Consider the following 24,574-nt stretch of genomic DNA (forward strand, 5'->3'; position numbering starts at 1 on the left):
CTGAAACTGAGTGGAGAGTAGAGTTACAAATGTAAAAGGAATAGGTTAGGAGATGAAAACGAGGGAAATAATAACGTTGGACCCAGAGAGTTTAAAGGTTAAGACATCCATGCAGGCAATTGGTAATACGCGATCTATCCAATGGAGAAACCTGAGCTAAAGATAAAGAATCCCACCAGTAATCTCTTTCTCAAGAGTCTAAAATGCCTAATATGGCACTCGTTTGGTTATAATGTAAGCCAATACCATAACCTTTTAAAAAGTTTGTCTCGGGCTTCCCTGGTGGCGCAGTGGTTGAGAGTCCGCCTGCCGATGCAGGGAACACGGGTTCGTGCCCCAGGCCAGGAAAATCCCACATGTCGCGGAGCGGCTGGGCCCGTGAGCCATGGCCGCTGAGCCTGCGCGTCCGGAGCCTGTGCTCCGCAACTGGAGAGGCCACGGGAGAAGCCACAACAGTGAGAGGCCCGCGTACCACAAAAAAAAAAAAAAAAAAAGTTTGTCTCTTCTTTTCTTTAGAACTATATTGACAAATTTAGAACTATACTGACAAATCCACTCAAACAAATTAGCTTTCTTAGCTTCCGTAACTCATCAGCGGAGAACAATTTATATGCCAATGAAAACATAAACACACCTAAAAAACTAAGTGAATCGTGGTGTTTCATTCCCACACGCATGAAGAAACCATAGGTTTTTCTTCCTTTTTTTTTTTTTTTTTTTGCGGTACGCGGGCCTCTCACTGTTGTGGCCTCTCCCGCTGCGGAGCACAGGCTCTGGACGCGCAGGCTCAACGACCATGGCTCACGGGCCCAGCCGCTCCACAGCATGTGGGATCTTCCTGGACCGGGGCACGAACCGGCGTCCCCTGCATCGGCAGGCGGACTCTCAACCACTGCAGCACCAGGGAAGCCCTTCCTTATTTTTTATGAGGGTCCCCCTCTGAGCTCCATTTGGCATTCCATGTGAGCTGCATGAAATACAGATTACACTTTGTACAGACACATCAAAGGGTTCAGTTTCAGTGTATCAACATGACAAATTATGTAAAACTGGTAATTTGACGTTACCAATAACACAACCACCTGTGGCTTTATAGAATCCCAGCCTTTAGTAGATGAGGGTAACTTAGCCAGCTGCATGAGCAGACTCAGGGTGGTGGTGCATCATTTGTTAAAATACAGATTACTTCACCCTCCCTGATTCCACTATCTTTGAATCCATATGTCTGGGGTGGAATCCAAGAATCTGCATTTTTACTAAATTCTCCCAGATGATGCTGATTCTACCAGTCTGGGAAACACACTTTAAAACCCAAGATAAATACCAACTGGTCAAAATAACCAACTGATAAACTTACCAGTGGACATTTCTAAAGCATGGGCTAGAAGTTGGACAAGAGGGTCCTTTATTGTGACAAAGAGTTTTATCAGAAAGTGATGTAAAACAGCACACAACGTCCCCTGTAAATCTATCGTTTTAAAGCATGCAGCTACTACACAAGCGGAAAGGTTCAAAAAACGAGTTTTCCCCCATAAAGCGTGACAAATGTTGTCGTGTAAATGGCGCTGGAATCACTAGAGTGGACACATTAAGAACTAAGGGCAGTGTGTCCATCTTTAAACAGTATTCTGCCCTGTTCCTTCTCCAGCATCCTGTTTTATCCTGACTCTCCCTGAATGAATGAAGGGGAAAGAGAGAAGAGGGCAAGCCAGGTGGCGCCGTAGCTTAACACATTTTCCTGCCAAGCCCGACACTGACGCACTTTGGAGCACAGGTGAAAACAATCTGCAACCCTTAAGTACTATCTTAGAGTAAAGCAACCCACCTTAAGTGCATGGATTGCCACAAGCACGGGCATGGAGCTCAGGAGGGTAGATGGGGTGTGGCAGCCGAGGTTCCAACACCCCAGGAACAGAGAGGGAAGGTGAGGGGCGGGGGAGCATGACTTCGTTGAACTCCCACCGCGGTCTTGAGGGTGCAGGCGAGGCTGTGCAACTTCCCCGGGAATTCTCATTCTAGTAGCGTCTGCGCTCTTTCCCAGACCATCTATCCCATAAAGGCAGGCGACAGTGCACACACCAGGTGTAGGCGGCTAATGCCAGCACTGGGGGGGGGGGGGGGGGGGGGGAACACACAAAACCACAAGTTCACGGGGGGAACGGGGGACAGATCTATTTGCCAGGGAGTGCATTTATGTATCTTCCCCCACTTACGTCCCAAATCAGGAAGCTCCCTTCTCCCTGCAGCACGACGGCCAAATAGGCACCAAAAAGTTTCCCTGCGCGGGCAGAGGCTGGCATGCAGCCTGGGTGTCGGTGATCAGAGGCTGAGCTCCGGGGTTTTCTGTTTGGGTGCGCCCAGCAGGCCAGCCCGGGCTCGGGGGCGTCGGCGGTGGCGCTCCGGAGGCCCGGGCGCGGCGCGGGCAGCTCAGGTAAAGGGTTACGCGGACCCGGGAGGCTCGCCCGCCGGCCGGGCCACGTGACGCGCCGGCCCAATGAGTGCGCCGGGGCGGCCGTTGCGGGCGCGGCGGATCCCCGCGGCGCTGAGCCGCTGGAGTTTCCCGGCGCGGCCGCCCGAGGCCCGCGAAGCCATGGGCGCCGCGACCCCGCCGCCGCCGCCGCCGCCGCCCGGCCCCAGGTAGGGACAGTCTCCAGCCCTCGCGCCGGGCCCCGCCGCGGGCAGCACAGGCGCTTGACTCCCGCGGAACTCGGGTTTTGTGGCATGGTTTCCCCCATTTCTCTCACGGGGCATTTTTATTTATTTTCTTTGCCGTGGGAAAAAAAAAAAAAAAGCGGGGTATGGGGAGGTGAGGCAGTTCTTAGTTTGATTGCTTTGGGAAAGTCAGGCCATTCAACAAAGGCTCTGAAAGAGGCGAAATCCAGAATGGGGTGAGGTGGGGGGGACTTTTACAAACTCCCCCAAACTAAAGACCAAGACAGTTTGCAAAGCTTGGCATCTACTTGGTGTGTGAAACACTTTTGTTTTTAAATATCTTATTAATGAACTTTCAGTAGTGCCTGAGAACTTGAACTGGGAAAACTGCAAAAGATTTCCCCCTTATTTCTGAGTACCCCCTCCTTCCCCCATTTTTAAGCATGTGAATGTTTTTAAGTAAAACGGAAATGGAAGGTGACCGCTGTCTCTTTGAAATGTCCTTGGGTCCCAGGATTTGCCCCCTTTGGGGCGCTGGCGACCTGGGTGGCTATGAGTAGGGATGAAAGGGAGGCGGCAGTGCTAGGAAGCAGCACGTGTTGGAGGGTCCCAGGTGCAGCCGGTTAAATGGTCACACACTGTTGGCTGAATATTTGATAATTAGGCAAGTATCTCCCAGGTCGATTACTTGGGTCTCAGTGACCTTGGCAGTCCAGATGAGGTGAGATTTTCACAAACCACCACTGAACAAATTTTCCAGTGATAAAAGACAAAAATCAATGTTTTGTTTTGTTTTTCCTCAAGCACTGTAATTCACCTTAGAAACAAAACAAAAACTCCCTTTAGTAGTTTAGTACATGTTGTTTTCCATTGCAGTATAGATGTTTGCCCAGTGAATTTAGAGGAAGTCAGTGTTCCATGAGGTGGTTCAAAGCATTAAAGAATAGGGTGTTTATTTTCTTCCTGTCACTGTGAGAGAGAATTACTGATGGCACTTCTCACCATGGCTTGTGGGTGGTTGTAAACACGATATTTTGGAAACACTTGAGAGTTAAATGAGAAAGATGGGGAAAGTGGTTGCTGCTTTTAAAGACAATAGATTCTATATTTGCCACTTATTCTCACATTGAATCCTCCAGTTAACACTCTTTTAAGAAGGAGACATGTTAAAGTCTTCTAAGGCTAAGCACCCAGGTCTGTAGAACATTCTAACAGTCATGAGGCAGATCACTGAAACAATAACCAAGCTCTGAAGGTAAAGTAGAGTTCTGGGGTTATTTGTATTTCTCTAAAGTGTGAAGAGTCAGTTATAGGAAGCTACCTTGATCACAGAGGCCAAATGGAGCAGACACTGATACAAGAAGGCAGGGTTCGGCTTCTTTCTCTTCTTTGCTTTCTGTGTCCATTCTGATCCTGTTCTTTGATTCAGCAAGTATGTGATAAGCTCCTATCTCCTGGCATCTGTTCCCCGGGCCTGGTTATCAGAGGTTCTCAAGATTTAGTTATGTAATGACCTCTGAAGATCAAGGTGTCCAATCTTAGCTATGTTCTAAGAGCTTTTGCATATCTGGAATTTAAAACAAAACAGTGACTTGCATGTCAACTAAACATGTTCATTAGCCTAGAATGGAGCAATCCCCCCTGACTTTCCACCTAGTCCCTGTCTGAGCCTGGCAACATAACCAGGCTAAGCCCTGGCCAGAATCCAGTGTCAGCCCAAGCGCAGAGCAGGTAATGCCCTCCTTGCTCTGGGAACAGCACTACCCTTGGTGCCGTGAGAGCCCATTGACTGTGCTTCCAGGAATGGACTCCAGTTTCCGAATAATTGAATACCAGCCTCTTGGTAGCTGGGTTTCCTCTACCTGGACTGTTTCAAATTCCCCTAGTTCCACAATTTTTTCAATAACCCAGAACCTTGGGATCTTTTTGGCTCTTGGTTAAATAGTACCTAGCTCCTGCCTTTTTTCTTTCTTTCTTTCTTTTTTTGGGGCATTAGATTGATTATTGGTTGCAGATAGACTTACTAGATATCTAGAAAAGAGGAGTTGATAGGCTCATCCTAGGGGAGAGGATAGGCCTGAGCCCTCATCCATCTGCAGGTCACCCCATTATAGCCTTCCTTAGTCTGGTTATCACCTGAATGCTATATAAGAAAATGAAATGAAAATGAAATGTTTTATCTACTCTCACCCTTTTCACCTGAGAATATCATGGTCCCACAGAGACTGGAATCTTCCAAAGGACCATATATCACCAAAATGACCCTATCCTAAAGCATGCTTATAACACACCCATCAGGTGAATATGTATCCTCAAGCAGAGACTTAAAAAAACTCAAAATACTGACTCAGTGTCATCAAGCATCTTAGAAAAGACTCTCCTGAGCTGCAGTAAATATCAATAGTATTAACGTAAGGCAAGAGGAATATCATGTCTCAAATTTTACCGCAAGCAGTGAACTCTGTTCTATTCCGGGTACAATTGGCTTTCTAAAATTAAATGGAACCCTGACCTGGCCAGGGTTTGTAGTCATTTGGTCAGGTGCTAGGGACACAGTCCTTGCCTTTGGGGGTCTTACAGTCCTCAGAGAAGACATTGGAGGATTTTAAGCAGAGCAGATCTGTATTTTAGAAAGTTCACTCAGGCTGCAGTGAGAAGAATGAAATGCGGAAGATACAAGCAAGGCAGCTGCTAAGAAAATCCCCACTAGAGGGGAGAGAGAAGTGAATTGATTCAAAAGATATTTAGACAAAGGTATGTAAGATACTAACTCAAAGAAAATATCAGGTGACTCAACTCTCTGAAAAGTTGATATGTCATTTCAAAATACATGTGTTCCAGGTAGATAACCAGAAGCCACGTTTCATTACAGTGCTGTCCCTACTGACTGTAGCTACTCTTAGGCCCCACATAATTTGTTTCTATCACAGAAAAAAAGTTTTTGATAAAAGAATGAGTCTGTTTTTTTATTCACACTTTCAACAACTTGGTGCTTCTTTATGCAGACTTAACTGTATATATCTGAAGCCAAAGTTAAGATAAACTGTTGCCCTCAGATTGTACACACATTCTCTGGTTTAGCTTAATTCCTCCCAGGAATAAAAACACCCTGACTTTTGATTGTGTAACAGTAATGGAAGTGGGCAGTGGAACAGTTTTTTTTTTCTCAGTTGGCCACAGTATGGCCTGCTGTATGTCACAGGGAAGACTGTATTGTATTTGCAGAGGGCACTGTTAGAGCATGTACTAGTGGTGTGTGAGAGGCACTAAATGCCCGTGAGAGAAGAAAAGCCACTCTAGTCACTGCCACATGTATACTTTTTAATACAAATGTATTTGGATGTATTTGCAATTTACTTGTTTATTAGTTCCAGGGTCAATCTCTACATGAGAATTTTGAAACTTTTTAAATTTTGGTGTTAAATCTTTCTCCCCCCATTTGATTAACTATGTATCTTGGGTCATTAATGTGCAATAAATGCAGATTTGATTTGTATTTTATGGCTGTAAAACAGTGTCCTCCTTGTTTAGTGATCACACTGCACAACCTCAGTCCTGCAGAATATTTATTGCAACTTAGAAATGAGTAAAAGAAGTCTACCTGCACATGTAAAGAATTAAGAGCCACATAACTTCGATTCTGGCTAGAACTTACATGGCATTATTCATCTTTTGATTCCTAATGAGCTTGGCTATCTGGGTTCCTGGTCCGCAGCAAGGAGGTCCAACTTCTAGATTCAGAGTGTGGCTGTTAGAATAAGTGTGATACGTAGTCACAACCAACTGCTGAGCAGTGAAGGCAATACAGGGAGAGGTGTCTGTGATTACATCCTAAGTCTATGAGAAAAGAAAAGTTGGGTTCAGAACTATCTGTTAACAAGGAAATAAGTATTGCCTTTTGGAAAAATGGATCCTCAGTCCTTTTTAGAGCTAGAAAAAACCTTAAAAGTCATTTAGTCTGACCACCTTAATTTACAGATAAGGAAACGGAGGCTCAAAGAGGTTAAATGATGTTTCCAAGGTCATATGGCTGCCAACCGGAAAAGCTACTGGGACCAGAATCTATGAATCCCAGTTTCCAGTTCAGCCATCTTCCTACTACTGACCAAAAAGTAGAGATTTTCATGGTATGGAAAATTCATTATCTGTTGACATTGTACCTTTTCCTCAGAATATTGTAATAGCCACTATTTATGGAGAAATTACTTACATATACACAGTGTCAGTTATCTATTGCTGAATAACAAACCACTCCATAACATAATGGCTTAAAACAACCACCATTTGTTTAGTTTATGACTTTGTGCATCAGCAGTCTGGATCTGGTGAATCTACTGGTCTTGTCCAGGCTCCCTTGTGTGTCTCTGGTCACCAGGGTGGCTCTGCCTCTGGGTGTTGGCTGACTGTTGGCTGAGTCCTCTGGGGAGCAGCTGGGCCTCATGCTTCGCAGGCTGGACAGGCTGCCCTGGGCTTGGTCACATGTTGGCTCAGCATGGCTGTGAGCAGGAGCATGGGAGCAAGGCTCCCTGAGGCCTAGACTGCAATGGACACAAGTTGCTTCTCCTCCAATCTACTTATGAAGAAACAGACTCTACCTTTTTTTTTTTGCGGTATGTGGGCCTCTCACTGCCGCGGCCTCTCCCGTTGCGGAGCACGGGCTCCGGACGCGCAGGCTCAGTGGCCATGGCTCACGGGCCCAGCCGCTCCGCGGCATGTGGGATCCTCCTAGACCGGGGCACGAACCCATGTCCCCTGCATCGGCAGGCAGACTCTCAACCACTGCGCCACCAGGGAAGCCCAGACTCTACCTTTTGATGGGCGGAAGTGCAGAGCCTTTAGAGAATGGTACGGATTCAGGGAGGGGTGGAGAATTGTGGCCGTTTTTGCAACCTGCTGCATTGGCCGAGCACTTTATAGAACTTAACTAATTCTCATAACCAACACAAGAGATGAAGGCAGAATTTTACAGGTGAAGTAACTGAAACTCAGGCGTGTTAGTTCACATGAGGCAGGGGAATAGCTGGTGAGCAGTGGAACCAGCATTGGAACTCAGATCTGATCTAGGACTTCCCTGGTGGTGCAGTGGTTAAGAACGCCCCTGCCACCGCAACGAGAGGCCACAACAGTGAGAGGCCCGCGTACCGCGATGAAGAGTGGCCCCCGCTTGCCACAACTAGAGAAAGCCCTTGCACAGAAACGAAAGACGCAACACAGCAAAAATAATTAATTAATAAACTCCTACCCCCAACATCTAAAAAAAAAAAAAAAAAAGAACCCCCCTGCCAATGCAGGGGACACGGGTTCGAGCCCTGGTCCGGGAAGATCCCACATGCCACGGAGCAGCTAAGCCCATGCACCACAACTAAGCTCTAGCCTGCACTCTAGAGCCCGCGAGCCACAACTACTGAGCCCACGCGCCACAACTACTGAAGCCCGCACGGCTAGAGCCTGTGCTCCGCAACAAGAGAAGCCACCGTAATGAGAAGCCCGCACACCACGTCGAAGAGTAGCTCCCACTCGCCGCAACTAGAGAAAGCCTGCCCCCAGCAGCAAAGACCCATCACAGACAAAAAATAAATAAATAATTTATAAAACTATATTAAAAAAAAAAAAGATCAGATCCAAAGCCCGTGTCTGTAACCATGATGCAGCTCTACCTCTTGCCTCTCTGTGTGTTGCTGCAGGGGAGGATGGTATTATTAAAGTATCATAAGCTCAGAGTTTCATATGAACAAACTTAACTTTAAGAATCCTTTTTCTTGATTTATGTACTAAAAGAAATCAAGCCAGTTAAGATTCAGAGTAAAGAGAAACTGGATTATCAGAGAAGCATAGTAGGGGACAAGATGATGAGCTTAGGGGAGCCATGGGAAAGACAGATTTGAAAAGGATAATATCTATTTATAGTCAAAAGATCCTCCTATCACTTACATAAAATGGGTAATAGTCCCACTATACAGATGAAGATATTTGCCTGATAAAGATTGCATTCCAACCCATGTCTGTATGTCTCCAAAAAACTACCCCCTCCCCATTTTTTTTCCACTGAGCCAATAGGTTTTGCTACTCCAAGTGGGGTCCATCGGCCAGCAGCATGGTGGTCACCCGGGAGCTGGTTAGAATTGCAGTATTGCCCCCGCTTCAGATCTGTTGAATCAGAATCTGCATTGTAACAAGATCCTCAGATGATTCATAAGCACAGTGAAGTCTGAGGAGCACTGCATTAAAGGGACCATGCGGGAAATGATTTGTAATAAGATGGGCTGGTGGAAGGGCATTCTAGGCAGAGAGAACAGCAAGAGCAAAGGACCTGAGGCTGGAGTCTGTGGGCAGGTAAAGAAATTCCTGGGCTAGAGGAGGGGGCATGTTTTTGGAGTAGAAGGAAATAGGGTGAGACTGATGGAGTCACTGTGGATCCTGAGGAAGTCTGCTTTTTAGGAAGGCTAATCAGGCAGCACTGAGGATGGCCTGGAGAGCCTGGCATCAGTGAACCCAGTTGTGAGGCATGCTGAGGGGGGTGCTCAGACTGAGGCAGGGATGGCGGAAATAGAGAAGAAAGGTCCAGTCTGGGAGACGTTTCAAAGCACATCCCACAGGGCTTGTTGCCAAATTGGATTCTAAGGAAAGAAAGAGAGGAAGTGAAGATGGTTCTAGACTGCCAAGTTCTGAATTGTGCTTCCCAAACTTCAGGTTGGGGCATTATCTTTGCATTCTTTGCTACTGAAAAAGAAAATACTTTTTGGTGGTAATGGTGGTTTGGGGGTTTTGTTTGTTTTCAGGCAGCTTTCCCCATTCCTTTGAATTGTGGCAGTTTTTCGCCTTTTACTAAGAGGCAGTTCACATGTTAAAGTTCCAAATCAGCGTGCCCATGTAAATTTCATACACACACACACACACACACACACACACACACACACACACACAGAGTGAGAGAATTTTTTTGGCAGGCAATTAATTATAATGAAACAGTTCTTCATATAATTCTTCAGTTTATTCAACCTTCCCAAACTGTCCTGTGACATTTATATAGGTAGAATTATTATGCCCCTTTCACAGTTAAAGATACTGAGATTTAGCAATGTCACCCAGCCAAGGTTTGAACCAAAGTCTACTAACTCCAAGCCCAATCTTCTATCCACTGAAGCATTCTGCATGTTTTATATTTGGTCTTTGGAGGCAATTAGTCAGTCTGATCAGTTTTAAGTTTTGGTTTATTTTTTTTTAATTTTATTTATTTTTTATACAGCAGGTTCTTATTAAGTTTGGGTTTACTTTTCCCCCATATACACTGTGTCAACCTCAGGAAGATGCTTGAAAGTTTATATTGTGACTCTGAAGTAACTGTTTCGTGGAAACTTGAAAATGCCTCATAAAAACTGATTTCCTCCCCCACCTGATTTTCTTATTTCATTGAATCCCTGTGTTGATTCTAATAGCAACAAACCACACTTTAGAGTTCAAAAGATACGAATTATTTTGCTGCCTTTTCCTTTTATTTTTTGGAGTGATAAAAAGATTTTAATATTTTTCTAAATAAATTTTGAAGCCTGTTTCTTAAGCAACTAACCTGGGGCTTTTAAAATAATCTGTAGATTATAGAATCCCGACTTGGAAGGGGGCTTCACTGAGCCAAGCACCTCATTTTATAAATTAAAAAACAGAGGCCTGGAGAGAGAAGGGGGCTTGTTCAAAGATACCCCACAAGTCAGAGGCAAAACTAGGGCTGGAAGCCTTGTTTCTAACCCCCAGTCCTCTACCCTTTGACTAAACTACTTCAAAGCAATTCCTTTCCCTATTGTTGTGTTTGCCAGCCTCTAATGGGCAGTGTGGGGAAGTTGGGAGAGCTCAAAGTCAAGATGACCTGGGTTTGAGTCCTGGTTTGCTAGCTATGTAGCATGGAACAAAATGCATTTATTGCTACTGTCATTTCTAAAGAGAATTATAAAACGGAGTTAATTGACTATACAGTCGAGATTTAGTTTACAAAGTACAATTTCTCTGCGTTCTCTTTTAAACTTGATGGGACAGTTTTATGATCCTCACTGGGATTTGGTTTTGATGAAGGAAGCCAAGTGTTCTAGGAGTGGGTATGATACGAGCTTCAGAGAGACACTGCAACCCAGGCGGAGGTCCAGCTCCAGAAGTCTGCTGATGGAGGCCTGATCCCTCCTCCACAAAATGAGTTCAGTCTCTATGACTGATGCAACGCTTTCTCTTTTCAAAGCTAAAAGACAAGTGTTTCCTGGTGCTGAAGCACAGGTGAAATTGTGACTGGGGAGGGACCCCCAAAACAAAGAAGGGTGTGGAAAAGTCACAGCCCACTAGCGTGGAGAGAGCTAGAGGGTTGTTTTTGTAACACCCTGCCTACAGTCAAAGGTTTAATGGGGCAAAAGGAGTGTGGCCTGTATGTAATCAAAAATAAAAATAAAAAGCTAAAGTAGCTTTAGAGAAAACAAAATTACTGAAATTACAACCCTGGACTGGCGATAGTTCTGTAAGAGTTAATTAGACTAAGAAAAAGCAAAACAAGCAAACCAATGAAATCTCCAGAATTCGCCACCCCAGCACCTTGCAGGGCTCCACTGGCAGGTATGACTGGGTGAGACACAGAAATCGTCAGAATCATCCTCTCAGCCACAGATGACTGTGTCACATGCATGTTTGGTTCCATTACATGTCTTTACTCACTCTGTTTGCAAGTGCTTACCATCTGTTTAGTCTGTGGGAGCCCTTAAAAGAAACCAAGGGTGGTGGTGTACTTTCTTCCATCACTAAACCAGCCGGTCAACGGTGCTTCTCGAGTGAGTCTTGAGGAAGAAAAAATGTGACCTCTTTGGAGTCAGGCCTGGCTGTCCCAGAAGAGATGGGAATGAGGGCTAGACTCCCAACAGGTTTGAGTCCTGACTCTGCCATTTGTTACGGGACGTCAGATATTTCCCGAAACCTCCCTGGGTTTCAGTTTCTTATCTGTAAAGCTGCATGCGTCTGCACTTAGTAAATGCTTAATAAATCTGATTCTCAGCCTCTGTAGCCTTCAGTTTTCTCCAACGTAAAATGAGAGGTTTGGACCAGAGCAGCACTACGGGGTACAGGATGCAAGGAAGGGTCGGGGTAGGGGAGGTGTGCAATCAGCGCATTTCTCCTCCCAGCTCACCTCATCTTTACCTTGGATAAAAGCCACACGAAATACCACAGGAAACTTCAAAATTAAACACATGGGATTTCCCTGGAATTTCTAACTAGATATATAACTTTCCTTACTATAAAATGGTCTCCTTAAATATCTGTCCAAGGGTAGTTTTAAATCCTCCCCAGACCTCAGACATGTAAAGAAGTTTGGGCTGAAATGTATTCCATGTTTGTATTAGTGGGAAGTAGGGAGGATGCCAAGGACTTGACGTGTGGAAATAAAGTAAAAACGGAGTTCTTTGAGAAAGCAGAACTTATTTGCATACTAAAATAATCCTGCTCTTAAGTGTTGAGATGAAAGGAAACTATGAAATATGCAGAAGTGAGTGATGAGGAAGGGGGCTCTCATCTGGTCCTCCTGTCCATGAAGGATTTTCAACAGAACTAAGTTGACGTGTATAGTATTTAAAAGAAAGGGTCATTGCTTCACCTTTGTATATTATAATATTCTTCATCCTTCACTTTGTGAGTTGGATTGGATTGTGGTTGGATTTTTAAAAAAATATTGTAAAGCGTTTTCATTATGAAAGGCCCACCCCACTTAGTGAACCTAGTGCCATAAAAAGCTTTTTTTTTTTTTTTTTTTAATACTGATGCTGTGGAGACTAAAATCTAAATGCTGTCTATTGAACAAATGTCCACGGAAGCTGTGCCAGGTGGTGGGGACACAAAGGTGATTCATACAGGCCTGGACACAGTCCCCGTAGGGCTCAGTGCAGTCAGTATGTGGACGTATCACCCTCCATTCCCATAGGGACTGCAGGGAGGGACACCCCGGCACTGTGGTGGGTGGGATGGGAGCGTGACCTGGACTGAGAGGCAGGAAGGGCCGTCCCGCCCAGCTGTGAAGGCTGAGAACGATCTGACTGAGCAAAGGGGGTCGTCGGGTGGGAAGGCACAGCACGCGCTCACACATCTCGGGGTGGCCATGTTCTGGTAGGTGTCCTGAGCATGACGAGTACCAGGAGAGGTGGCAGAAGGTGTATCGTGTGGGGTCTTGTAAGCTACGTGCTATAATCTGACCTCAGCCAATCTGATCCTTCTTACTGATGTAGGATTTTTTTGGTGGCTGTTGAAACCTCCAGTATGTAGAGGTGGCTGAGGGTACAGGTCTCCTTCCCCACAGCCTCACACTTGGTCCCGAAGCCAGTCTCAGGCCCAATCTAGCCTCACATTGTAACATTGATTAGTAAGCAGGAATCGAAATAATCGTGCAGCCTGTTTTGTAAGCTTGGTGAAGTCCCCCGTTGTGTTCTTTTCATTTCTCCAAGTAGATCTTTCATGGAAAGTTCATTAGAGGCAAATGGGTCACTCCTCTTTTTTTTTTTTTTTTTTTTACTGTATTCATTTCTTTTTTTCCACACACACTGTATTTTATTTTTACAAGAGATAAATAAACTGACACCAAGCATTGTAAATGGATGGGGACACTCCTCTTGAGGCAGGGTTCAGCTAACCTAAGGGTTTAATTGAGCAACAAGAACTAGACAAGGCATTTTTCGCAAACATGTACCAGAAACCACTGGGAAGGGCACAGGTACCGGATCACCACCGTGTACCATTTGGTGCAAGAGTGGGGTGCCTCGACGCTGTTTCTAGCTAATCCACACATCCTACACAAAACTGATTTCACCAAGGAAAAATAACTTCTAACATTTATTTGTTAATTAATCAAGTCCTTTTTGTTGATTGGATGTAAGAAAGCTAACATACCTATAGAGACCACCTCTGGATTATAGCCTTCTGATAACATTCTTTTTTTTTTTTTTTTTTTTTTTTTTTTGCTGTACGCGGGCCTCTCACTGCTGTGGCCTCTCCCGTTGCGGAGCACAGGCTCCGGACACACAGGCTCCGCGGCCATGGCTCGCGGGCCCAGCCGCTCCGCGGCATGTGGGATCTTCCGGGATCGGGGCACGAACCCGTGTCCCCTGCATCGGCAGGCGGACTCTCAACCACTGCGCCACCAGGGAAGCCCCTGATAACATTCTTACTAACCATCTCTGAAGTGTGTATTCCTGACTGGGGTGACTAATTTAATCTACATCCTAGAGTGCAGATGAAAAACACACTCATAAATTCCAGACTGTCTATGCATTATAGACAATAGAACCATTATGAGGCAGTGGTCTTTATCTGGGGAACAGAGAGAGGCTATTGAAGGTCATAAACTGGGAAATAAGATTTGCATCTCTGGCTGCAAGTTGGGAAACTGGAAGGAAGACATGGGGAGAGAGGAGACCAAGTAAGGGGCTGTTGCGTTAGATGTTGTTGAATCTCCACTTGAATAAAGTGGAGGTAATTCGACAGAGAGAAGTGGCTGGGTTCCTGAGATATTAGGTGAAATCACCAGGACCTGGTGGTGGATTGGAAGTGGGAAGTGAGGGAGGAGGTGCCAAGATTGAATTTTGGGGCTGAGTATACAAAGGAATTTTGTTGAAGTGTTGTTTGTGATCAAAAAGAAAAACAGTGTGTCTGTTGTCAGTATACGCTGGTTAAATGAAGTACACTTTATAGATACAATGCAGTACTCTGCACTGATGAAAAAAATGAGATATATATGTGATGACATGGTGGAAAGATATCCAGGATACAATCTTAATTTTTTTAATTTGTTAAAGAAACATGCATTTAGTGTTCCATTTTAATACAGTTAGTAGTGATTATAATTGGCACTTAACATGGCAATAGTAACAATTATAATTAGCACTTATACTATACAGAAGAAAAAATTCCTAGCAGTGGTTATCTGTGCGGCAGAGATTACCAGGGCCATTTGCAATCTATACTATGGATTTTTGCAACTGAGAAATCAGATTTTGCAGAAAATGAGCAAACCACCCTACTTCTCTCATGAAAACTCCTGATCATTCTATCCCAACATGATTACTCCCTCTTTTGAACACACAGTCCCCAGTCATTCCAGAATGTTAGATTCAAAAAGGGCCTTAGAGGTCATTTAGTTTAGCGCCTCCATTTCACAGATGTGGAAATGGAGGCCCAGAGAGGTTAAGGGCTTAGCTGAAGTCATATAACCCTAAATTAGTCATAGGACCAAGACTAGAACCCTGGGATTGTACCAACTCAGAGTCTGGAATTCTTTAGACTACAGCAAGGAAAGTCTCCTCTAGCAAGCACTGTGTCTATGAATACCTTGGCTTTTATTGGACTGTCCAGTAAATAAATCTGTCTCCTGCCATAAACGATGTGCTCAGACTCGGAGAGTGTTCAGCCTCATGTTCCACAGACTGTAAAACACTCATTAAAGCACTCGATGGACTAGTTAGACTTCAGATCCTAGAGGCGGGACTAAAATTAGGGCAGGAGAAAGACCCCCACACTGGCGCTCAACACAGAGCAAGCTGCCCACCCGACCCCATCTCCCCCCTGCCCCACGCTCTCACAGCCCCACCCAGAGTAAGAATAAGCTCCCTGCCCTCAGCTGCAATGCCTAATTGATTATGCTGGGGAAATGGACTTTGGATTTAAGTAAGGGTCAACAATACACCAATATCCTGACCTTCCTGAAGGAAATGGCATGGTTCCTGAAGGATACTTTTCATTTGTTGATGAAGTTGTGATGATTTCGCACAGCTGTCTTCAGAATGCTCACTTCCTACAACTCTCATAGCCCCTTTTCACAGAGTGTTTTGGGGACTGTCTCCTATCTTAGAGAAACGCATCCTGATTGTGGGACCAGAGCAATGTTTCAGGTTGTTCAGTCTCACATGGTGGTGGCCCAATGAACTGAACACTTGCAGACGGCAGTTCACTGACAGAAAGGAGGATAGAGGTCTACCTTGTCCTTAGACCTGGAGTTACCCAGGGGCAATTAGGGAGCCACGTGCCCCAGTCTGTTCAGGGCTATTTGGCTTTCCCACCTTTGGTACCTGGTTCTTTCCTCTTTCTCCCCTGAAGCTAATCAGAATACTTTTGTTTATACTGACCTACACTTGGCATCTGATGTTCATCACCTAAATGGGCCGCTATCTTTCGGAAACTCTTCTACTCCCGTTTTGCAAATTTGGTGAACTTGTTTCCAGTGTTTTATTACTTTATTTCAACTCAGTATTTTCCATGTCTTAAACGTTGCCATTTTTCAAGTTACCATCTGTTTTATTTTTTTAGACTCTATGCCCACACACGTTTATATAGAGCTTAGTTTTAAACTCTTTCAAACCACTTTTTCTTTCTCCTATTGCTAGTCTTGTGTGGGTTCACAATGCTTTAAGTATTTAAGGTATCCATATAATGCATTTGTATATTTTATCTTAAAATTGGGAAGAAGCAAAAATAGTTAAGAGTCACAACTGTGATGTACCTTTAAATTGTATTAAGCAAGTTAGTATTTTGATGTAATGAAAGTAAGGATAAATTTAAAGTACTAATAATTATTTCCCCTTGGTCAACTATATGTCTGCCTTTCAGTAAGCTCACATTTTGCTTTTCACAAGTGCAGAGCTTTAGCTTCCTGAGTACTAGGAATACATGTAGAGGCTGAGAGTATAGGCAAGGGGAGAATGTATAACCTTCCACAGACCTCCACTGCAAATTGAACAGGAAGGAATGTGAGCGAACTCAACAGATCTTAAGAGTCAGAAAATTCCAAGATGACAGGATAGCTGAGCCCTAGAGGGGTTATTAGCAATACATAACCCAACCATGGACTGTGTGTGTGCCTTCAGAAATATCTGGAAAAAGTTACATTTCTCATTGTTCAACTATGGTCAGTCCAAGCCATCATCTATCTGCCAGTAATTTGGGTATGAGATACAGTTAACCAAATCTTCTAGTAAAATGCAAAACACTTTGGATGAACACAGGATAGACTATTTGAAATCAGTCTTCCCTGAAAACTCAAGAATTCGTATTCCCCTTAACTTCCCCAAATAACCATGACAAAGCATTTTTATGCCACGTTCCCCATAACTTGCCCAAATGACTATGACAAAGTATTTTTATGCCAACACTGTGACACTGTGTGTGCCTAAACATTGAAACGTTTTAATTATTAACAGGGATAATAGCCTCTTTGGGAAATTAAAAGTTCCATGAAAGAATTAGAATCTAAGGGTCTGTAGGTATAATTAAGGACTAGACCAGGTGGATTCGCTAATGTCTCTTAATATCTATAATCAACAAACATTTGAGTGCTTTCCATGTTTTTTTTCTTTTGCTTTATAAAGTTTTGAAAGTAAAGAAATGTAAGACAAAAATTAACTACCTCACAATCAAAAGAGCAGAAATGTTTTCCTGCTAGAACTTCTCAGTTGCAACTGATTAAGGACTATTTATTCCTGATAAAGTATAGAGGGAAGCCAAAGGAGAAAAGGATGCTGTGTCTTTAAATTTAGAGGTATCTTATAATTGTCCTTGCAGTTTCTATTTTCATTTGTTTGCTTTGGGTGGGACATGGAAAAATATTTGCCTACTGTGTGGTGCTAATCTTCATGCATGTGTTCATGAATTTCCTGAGAAAGGTGGTAGGCAATTCATTGGTGATGACTTTTATTTTTAAATGTTTGCAAATGCATGAATTTCTGCCCTAAAAATCTGTAAGTTCAGGTTCATTTAGTATCATAAGAGAAGATGTCTCTGAGACACTCCAAAAGTGTGAAACTTTAGGAATTAAACATTTAGTTTTCTAATTATATATTATCCCAGAAGCTACCTTAATTATGTGATCAGTATTTTCATCATAAATTGGTTATTAATAAAGTTCTGATGAACTCTCATAAATAACATTGTTTGGAAGATCTTAATTTGCTTGTTAAAATAGTTTTTTGTTTTTTGTTTTTTAATGTTTAGGTAGTATCTTTGGTTTCAGTGGCTTGGAGGCAAGCTATATTATCGTTGTTGTTTTTCTTAAGGTAATGAAAATTCCAGTAGTGCAGAAATTCTTATTCAATCAACAAATATGTATTGAGCATTTCCCATATGCCTGACCTACAGGGAAAATATAAATCAGCCTTCTTGCCACCCCACAGTGGACTTTTTTTTCACAAATGCAAAACTTTAATTTGCAAATAAAATTCTTGAATACTATACTCCTACACCATATACTTGGAATATAAATTCATTCATCATATTTATTGGGCACTAACTCCATGCTAGGCTTTGAGCTGTGTGCTGACCAGGAAACAGATGCGAACAAATAGAGTCCCTGTCCCCATGTGGCTTATAATATCTGCTGGGAAAGAGGAACATTAAATAAGCACATAAATAAAACTAGAATTTCAACTTGTTCAACTAGGTGCAACAAAGAAAAAGTAAAAGGGATGTAGAACAGCTTTTATGGGATCTGCTTTAGGGGAAGGGGGAGAGGCCAGGGAAGGTTTTCAGAGAAAGTGATGTGTGCAAAGCAGAAGAATGAAGGAAAGTTAGCCAGGGAAAGAGGTGGAGAAAACTGGTTGTGTATATTTTTATAAAGGCGGAGGGAGGCATAAGCCAAGAAACCCAGTTTGTAGTCTGAGAGCCACCAGTAACTGCTCTTGAGCGTGTCTTAATCTCTGGTCTCATCTTTACCTGAGAAATCAGAGTTGAATAGAAACCTCTAGATTCCTTCTGTAACCTGTGATCCATGTGAATTGCTGCCTTATTGGGAAGGCCTCTGATGGCTCTGTTTGGGCCATTTCTGGAGCTGTCATCATCCCAGCCCAGATTCCTTCTGTTCCCGGGAACTGTGTGCTGAGTCCTTGCCAGGCTGGCCGGGTGGACCAGATTCAGGCAGTTCAGCTGGACTACCTCTACTTCCTGCCCTGCCTACACCCACACCTATCTCCCTCTGTATCAATCCTTTCCTCATTCCCTCCATTCTCAGAGGATAAGGTGTTCCTTTTCCTGTTCAAGGTCAGCATTTTAATGGGGCCTCCTTTCCTTTTAGACCAGTACCCTGGCACACTGCCTCACCAGTTAATCCTGTCTCCATCCCAAATCTTCAAACTCTTTGCGCTCCAACCCTCCCCCACAAAAAGGAGTCAGCTCTCTCCTCAGTAAACACACTCAAATCTTTTCTTTTTTAATTAAAATACAGAACAAATGTCTCTTCCTTTGAGCCTCATTCTTCCACTTTTTAGCTATCCCTCCCTCCCTCTCCCTCTCTCTCTCTCTCTGTTTCCCTTATTAAAATACTAAGTTAAGTTAAAAGGTCTTAAAGAATTCTGGGTTGTTGCTGCCTTTAACTGCAATTCCCATTTCTCACTTCTAGCTCACTCTTCATATGTCTCTCTTTGTCGTCTATGCACATCATGACATGAAAATTTCGCTGATGGAATTTGCATCTTAAATTTAAATGTATGACCATCAAATCTAATGGTCCTATTTCATCCCCTTACTTTATAAACTTCCCTGCTGCATTTCAAACTACTGGTATTGATGATGCCTTCCTTATGGGAATTCTGTCTTTTCTTTGACTTCTGTTATACTATTACATTTCTCCCCGCCTGGTTCTTCATCTATTTCTGTGACCTTTCCCTATTCATCTGCCACCTGTTACCAAGTCTGAAGGGGGGTGTTGATGCAGAATCCATTTGCAGGTCCTCTGTACACCTGTGAGTGATGACTGTCATCAGGGAAGGGTGTACAGAGAATTCAGAATAGGATTAAACAGTGACTAGATTCACTGATTTGGGTCAGTTGGCAAGGCAGCCTGTGTGGGAGATGGAAGAATCAAAGAGGTCTTGATAATTAGGTGACTAGTAATTGGAATCTTGGGGACAGAAGTGAGAAGATGGTACCCATTGTCAGGTTTGGGTTCCATATTAAAACAAATTATTTCCTTACAAAACAGTGTTTTAACCCTGGGAAGGTTTAGAATCAAGTACAAATGTGATGGACTAAATAAAACACAAAGTATTTATATTTTTAGATAAGTTTGTGGAAAAGTCTGTCTTTAATATTTTATTTTATTACTTTTTAAACATCTTTATTGGAGTACAATTGCTTTACAATGGTGTTAGTTTCTGCTTTATAACAAAGTGATTCAGCTGTAAATATACACAATCCCCATATCTCCTCCCTCTTGCATCTCCCTCCCTCCCTCCCTCCCTCCCTCACTCCCTATCCCACCCCTCTAGGTGGTCACAAAACACCGAGCTGACCTCCCTGTGCTATGCGGCTGTTTCCCACTAGCTATCTGTTTTACATTTGGTAGTGTATATAAGTCTATGCCACTCTCTCACTTCCTCCCAGCTTACCCTTCCCCCTCCCTGTGTCCTCAAGTCCATTCTCTATGTCTGCGTCTTTATTCCTGTCCTGCCCCTAGGTTCTTCAGAACCGTTTTTTTTTTAATTCCATATATATGTGTTAGCATACAGTATTTGTTTTTCTCTTTCAGACTTACTTCACTCTGTATGACAGACTCTAGGTCCATCCACCTCACTACAAATAACTCAGCTTCGTTTTTTTTCTTTCTTTTTTTTTTTTTTTTTTGTGGTACGCGGGCCTCTCAATGTTGTGGCCTCTCCCGTTGCGGAGCACAGGCTCTGGACGCGCAGGCCCAGCGGCCATGGCTCACGGGCCCAGCCACTCCGCAGCATGTGGGATCTTCCGGACCGGGGCACAAACCCGTGTCCCCTGCATTGGCAGGCGGACTCCGAACCACTGGACCACCAGGGAAGCCCAGTTTCATTTCTTTTTATGGCTTAGTAATATTCCATTGTATATATGTGCCACATCTTCTTTATCCATTCATCTGTCGATGGACACTTAGGTTGCTTCCATGTTCTGGCGATTGTAAATAGAGCTGCAATAAACATTGTGGTACATGACTCTTTTTGAATTATTGTTTTCTCTGGGTATATGCCCAGTAGTGGGATTGCTGGATCATATGGTAGTTCTATTTTTAGTGTTTTAAGGAATGTCCATACTGTTCTCCACAGTGGCTGTATCAATTTACATTCCCACCAACAGTGCAAGAGGGTTCCCTTTTCTCCACACCTTCACCAGCATTTATTGTTTGTAGATTTTTTGATGATGGCCATTCTGACTGGTGTGAGATGATATCTCACTGTACTTTTGATTTTCATTTTCTAATGATTAGTGATGTTGAGCATCCTTTCATGTGTTTGTTGGTAATCTGTATATCTTCTTTGGAGAAATGTCTATTTAGGTCTTCTGCCCATTTTTGGATTGGGTTGTTTGTTTTTTTGATATTGAGCTGTATGAGCTGCTTGTAAATTTTGGAGATTAATCCTTTGTCAGTTGCTTCATTTGAAAATATTTTCTCCCATTCTGAGGGCTGTCTTTTCGCCTTGTTTATGGTTCCCTTTGCTGTGCTAAAGCTTTTAAGTTTCATGAGGTCCCATTAGTTTATTTTTGTTTTTATTTCCATTTCTCTAGGAAGTGGGTCAAAAAGGATCTTGCTGTGACTTATGTCCTAGAGTGTTCTGCCTGTGTTTTCCACTAAGAGTTTTTTGTGTATGGTGTTAGGGAGTGTTCTAATTTCATTCTTTTACATGTAGCTGTCCAGTTTTTCCAGCACCACTTATTGAAGAGACTGTCTTTTCTCCATTGTATACTCTTGCCTCCTTTATCAAAAATAGGGTGACCATATATGTGTGGGTGTACCTCTGGGCTTTCTATCCTGTTCCATTGATCTATATTTCTGTTTTTGTGCCAGTACCATACTGTCTTGATTACTGTAGCTTTGCAGTCTAGTCTGAAGTCAGGGAACCTGATTTCACCAGCTCCGTTTTGCTTTCTCAGGATTGCTTTGACTATTCAGGGTATTTTGTGTTTCCATACAAATTGTGAAATTTTTTGTTCTAGTTCTGTGAAAAATGCCAGTAGTAGTTTGATAGGGATTGCATTGAATCTGTAGATTGCTTTGGGTAGTATTGTCATTTTCATAATGTTGATTCTTCCAATCCAAGAACATGGTATATCTCTCCATCTGTTTGTATCATCTTTAATTTCTTTCATTAGTGTCTTATAGTTTTCTGCATATAGGTTTTTCTCTCCTTAGTAGGTTTATTCCTAGGTGTTTTATTCATTTTGTTGCAGTGGTAAATGGGAGTGTTTCCTTAATTTCTCTTTCAGATTTTTTGTTGCTAGTGTATAGGAATGCAAGAGATTTCTGTGCATTGATTTTGTATCCTGCTACTTTACCAAAGTCATCGATTAGCTCTAGCAGTTTTCTGGTAGCATCTTTAGCATTCTCTCTATATAGTATCATGTCATCTGCAAACAGTGACAGTATTACTACTTCTTTTCTGATTTGGGTTCCTTTTATTTCTTTTTCTTCTCTGATTGCTGGGGCTAAAACTTCCAAAACTATGTTGAATAATAGTGGTGAGAGTGGGCAACCTTGTCTTGTTCCTGATCTTAGTGGAAATGGTTTCAGTTTTTCACCATTGAGAATGATGGTGGCTGTGGGTTTCTCATATATGGCCTTTATTATGGTGAGGTAAGTTCCCTCTATGCCTCCTTTCTGGAGGGTTTTTATCATAAACGGGTGTTGAATTTTGTCGAAAGCGTTTTCTGCATCTATTGAGATGATCATATGGTTTTTCTCATTCAGTTTGTTAATATGGTGTATCACATTGTTTGATTTGCATATATTGAAGAATCCTTGCATTCCTGGGATAAACCCCACTTGATAATGGTGTATGATGCTTTTACTGTGTTGTTGGATTCTGTTTGCTAGTATTTTGTTGAGGATTTTTGCATCTATGTTCATCAGTGACACTGGCCTGTAGCTTTCTTTCTTTGTGACAACTTTGTCTGGTTGTGGTATCAGGGTGATAGTGGCCTCCTAGAATGAGTTTGGGAGTGTTCTTCCCTCTGCTATATTTTGGAAGAGTTTGAGAAGGATAGGTGTTAGCTCTTCTCTAAATGTTTGATAGAATTTGCCTGTGAAGCCATCTGATCCTGGGCTTTTGTTTGTTGGAAGATTTTTAATCACAGTTTCAATTTCAGTGCTTGTGATTGGTCTGTTTATATTTTCTTTTTCTTCCTGGTTCTGTCTCAAAAGGTTGTGCTTTTCTAAGTATGTGTCCATTTCTTGCAGGTTGTCCATTTTACTGGAGTATAGTTGCTTGTAGTAATCTCTCATGATCTTTTGTATTTCTGCAGTGTCAGTTGTTACGTCTCCGTTTTCATATCTAATTCTTTGATTTGAGTCTTTTCCCTTTTTTTCTTGATGAGTCTGGCTACGGGTTTATCAATTTTGTTTATCTTCTCAAAGAACCAGCTTTTCGTTTTATTGATCTTTGCTTTTGTGTCCTTGATTTCTTTTTCATTTATTTCTGATTCGATTTTTATGATTTCTTTCCTTCTGCTACCTTTGGGGTTTTTTTGTTTTTCTTTCTCTACTTGCTTTAGGTGTAAGGTTAGGTTGTTTATTTGAGATTTTTCTTGTTTCCTGAGGTAGGATTGTATTTCTATAAACTTCCCTCTTAGAACTGCTTTTGCTGCATCCCATAAGTTTTGGGTCATTGTGTTTTCACTGTCATTTGTTTCTAGATATTTTTTTATTTCCTCTTTGATTTCTTCAGAGATCTCTTGGTTATTTAGTAATGTGTTCTTTAGCCTCCATTGTGTTTGTATTTTTTACAGATTTTTTCCTGTAATTGATATCTAGTCTCATAGCATTGTGGTCAGAAAAGATACTTGATATGATTTTAGTTTTCTTAAATTTACCAGGGCTTGATTTGTGACCCAAGGTATGATCTATCCTGGAGAATGTTTCATGAGCACTTGAGAAGAAAGTGTATTCTGTTGTTTTTGGATGGAATGTCCTATAAATATCAATTAAGTCCATCTTGTTTAATGTATCATTTAAAGCTTGTCTTTCCTTATTTATTTTCATTTTGGGTGATCTGTCCATTGGTGAAAGTGGGGTGTTAAAGTCCCTACTATGATTGTGTTACTGTCGATTTCCCCTTTTATGGCTGTTAGCGTTTGCCTTATGTATTGAGGTGCTCCTATGTTGGGTGCATAAATATTTACAGTTGTTATATCTTCTTCTTGGATTGATCCCCTGATCATTATGTAGTGTCCTTCTTTGTCTCTTGTAATAGTCTTTATTTTAAAGTCTATTTTGTCTGATATGAGAATTGCTACTCCAGTTTGTTTTGATTTCCATTTGCATGGAATATCTTTTTCCATCCCCTCCTTTCAGTCTATATGTGTCCCTAAGTGTGAAGTGGGTCTTTTGTAGAGAGCATATAGATGTTTCTTGTTTTTGTATTCATTCAGCCAGCCTACGTCTTTTGGTTAGAACATTTAATCCATTTACATTTAAGGTAATTATTGATATGTATGTTCCTATTACCATTTTCTTAATTGTTTAGGGTTTGTTTTTGTATGTCTTTTCCTTTTTGAAAAGGAAAAAAGACCTACAAAAGACCTTTCTGTAGGTCTTTTCTCTTGTGTTTCCTGACTAGAGAAGTTCCTTTAGCCTTTGTTGTAAAGCTGATGTGGTGGTGCTGAATTCTCTTAGCTTTTGCTTGTCTGTAAAAGTTTTAATTTCTCTGTCAAATCTGAATGAGATCCTTGCTGGGTAGAGTAATCTCGGTTGTAGGTTTTTCCCTTTCATCGCTTTAAAGATGTCCTGCCACTACCTTCTGGCTTGCAGAGTTTCTGCTGAAAGATCAGCTGTTAACCTTATGGGGATTCCCTTGTATATTATTTGTTGCTTTTCCCTTGCTGCTTTTAATATTTTCTCTTTGTATTTAATTTTTGATAGTTTGATTAATATGTGTCTTGGTGTGTTTCTCCTTAGATTTTTCCTCTA

At 42.4% G+C, this 24,574-nt stretch overlaps 1 protein-coding gene across 1 annotated transcript in view; it reads left to right on the plus strand.

Moving 5' to 3' along the window:
• Window positions 1-2,600: 2,600 nt before the first annotated feature.
• Window positions 2,601-24,574, plus strand: part of PGCKA1 (PDCD10 and GCKIII kinases associated 1) — an 86,159-nt gene continuing 64,185 nt past the window's right edge. Inside the window, exon 1 of the mRNA XM_082611680.1 lies at window positions 2,601-2,637. The gene's annotated coding sequence lies outside the window, so the exon portion shown is untranslated. The remainder of the gene's footprint in view (window positions 2,638-24,574) is intronic.

This window comes from Mesoplodon mirus (genome assembly GCF_964341445.2).
Source record: "Mesoplodon mirus genome assembly, chromosome: 2".
In the NCBI taxonomy this organism is placed as follows: Eukaryota; Metazoa; Chordata; class Mammalia; order Artiodactyla; family Ziphiidae; genus Mesoplodon; species Mesoplodon mirus.